The following is a 2,414-nucleotide window of genomic DNA, read 5'->3' on the forward strand; positions in this document are numbered from 1 at the left end:
AATCAACACAAAGGGAAATCTATATTACATACACACCTGTGTGTGTCACACGATAGATATATCCCTCCCCCATTTACATTTCACAAAATGTGCAAGCATTAACACATGTGGAGTATTAACACTATTGGGCCATACATTGTATAGCTATAGGACACCACACTACATCAGTGTTTCCCAACCAGGGTGCCTCCAGGTGTTGCAAAACTACAATTCCCAGCATGCCTGGACAGCCAAAAGCTGCCCAGGCATGTGCCACACATAGAGGTGTGGAAATGCTGTGAAAGCGTCCTCCACTCCATTACACCAAGGTTCACTTACTTTGTCCACAAAGGCTCCTTGCAATTTCCCTCCAAAACTTTAGTGCACACCTGTGCTAATCTCCTCCAGGTAACCTGAGCTGCACTGGAGCAGCTGTATTAAGGCTCCCTAATTTGGCCACGCCCCCTCCAGAGCAAGAATCACAAACACCCTTTCAGTGCTGGTAAGGCTCAGTACACACTGCAGCTTTGTCTTCATTTTACAGTTTGTTAAAGTCTGTATAATCGTGCTATATGCAAAAAACATGACCAAACACGCTATTGTTTACGCCAGTGTTTCCCAACCAGGGTGCCTCCAGCTGTTGCAAAACTACAAATCCCAGCATGCCCGGACAGCCTTTGGCTGTCCGGGCATGCTGGGAATTGTAGTTTAGCAACAGCTGGAGGCACTCTGGTTGGGAAACACTGGTTTACGCCAAAAAAAAAAAAACTACGGATCAGTCGTGCTAACAGTAACGGTGAACCCCATTCACTTCTATGGTCAAAAGAAGTCACCTAGTGAATCCTTTCAGCATGTGTGTGCTATCTCAGGAGTGCAACAGTCAGGATTCTGTTTATCCCCTTCAGGGATGCTGGGAGTTGTAGTTTTGCAACAGCTGGAGGCACACTGGTGGGGAAACACTCCGCCTCAGCTCAAACTCCCAGCGGGAAATTTGCTGTAAATCCAGCAGTAAGTGTTCACGAACCCTAAAAGCACAACACTTTACCTACACGAAATAAAGAGTAAAACACTACGGTGGAGATTCATGGACATTTGTAAAGAGGGAAAGTTGACCAGTTGCCCATAGCAACCAATCAGATACCTTCTTTAATTTTTCAGAGGACATTTTAAAAATGAAAGTTAAATCTGACTGGTTGCTATGGGCAACTGGTCGGCTTTTCTTCTGCGCAGGTTTTGATTAGTGTTGCTCGCGAATATTCGGAATGCAAATTTTAATCGCGAATATCGCACTATATTCGTAATTACGAATATTCGTATTTTTTATTTTTTTGGGTTTTTCTTTTCACAGTACACATCACAGTGACCACCCCTCTCTGCTTCCAGCTTGTGTGGTATAAAGAAGGCTCTAATACTACTGTGTGAGACTGGCGTGCAAATTTTCGCATATGCTAATTTTCACATATGCGAAAATAAAACGTGAATATTACGAATGTGCGAATTTAGCGAATATATGACGAATATTCATCCATATATTCGAGAAATATCGCGAATTCGAATATGGCCTATGCCGCTCAACACTAGTTTTGATAAGTCTCCCTCTACATTTACACACACTCTTAGGCTGGGTCCACACTACGTTTTGTCCCATACGGGAGCGCATACGGCAGAAGGGAGCTAAAACCTCGCGCTCCCGTATGTCACCGTATGCGCTCCCGTATGCCATTCACTTCAATGAGCCGACCGGAGTGAAACGTTCGGTCCGGTCGGCTCATTTTTGCGCCGTATGCGCTTTTACAACCGGACCTAAAACCGTGGTTGACCACGGTTTTAGGTCCGGTTGTAAAAGCGCATACGGCGCAAAAATGAGCCGACCGGACCGAACGTTTCACTCCGGTCGGCTCATTGAAGTGAATGGCATACGGGAGCGCATACGGTCACATACGGGAGCGCGAGGTTTTAGCTCCCCCCTGCCGTATGCGCTCCCGTATGGGACAAAACGTAGTGTGGACCCAGCCTTACACCAGTTTTTTTGCTAGGGTTGGTGTCACCCGGTGCGCTAGAAAATAGTGTCACACATCCCCCTCTCACGGAAAGTTATCTCCAGTATTATAATCATATTGTGGTGTCCCAGTACCGCATTCTATACGGTACTTGTTTATTTATGGGTCCCCATAGCCAGAGTCCCTAGGACGTAGGGATCCCTATTAGTCAGTCTACCCCTTGTCGCCTCTATCCAAATGTATATTAGTGACTTATGCATAGATTAATGTAAATAGAATAATAGATGTAAATAAATGGTTAATTACTTGTTTCCATTAGCGTTGCAGGACCTGCGGGTCATGTGACGAGATGAACTCTATGGTATTTAACTTAAGGACCTTTGGAGGCCCTGTGACGTAAGCAAACCCATCTCACCATGTAATGGTAAATGGCAG

The 2,414-nt window shown here is 45.3% G+C and overlaps 1 long non-coding RNA gene across 2 annotated transcripts in view; it reads right to left on the reverse strand.

Annotated features, from left to right (window-relative positions):
• LOC130362966 (uncharacterized) overlaps positions 1-433 on the reverse strand; it is a 27,201-nt gene extending 26,768 nt beyond the window's left edge. For both annotated transcript variants that reach the window (XR_008891664.1, XR_008891663.1), the window contains exon 1: positions 319-433. This is a non-coding gene — a long non-coding RNA (uncharacterized LOC130362966). The remainder of the gene's footprint in view (positions 1-318) is intronic.
• Positions 434-2,414: the final 1,981 nt, after the last annotated feature.

The sequence above is a fragment of the Hyla sarda genome, chromosome 1 (assembly GCF_029499605.1).
Source record: "Hyla sarda isolate aHylSar1 chromosome 1, aHylSar1.hap1, whole genome shotgun sequence".
Lineage (NCBI taxonomy): Eukaryota > Metazoa > Chordata > Amphibia > Anura > Hylidae > Hyla > Hyla sarda.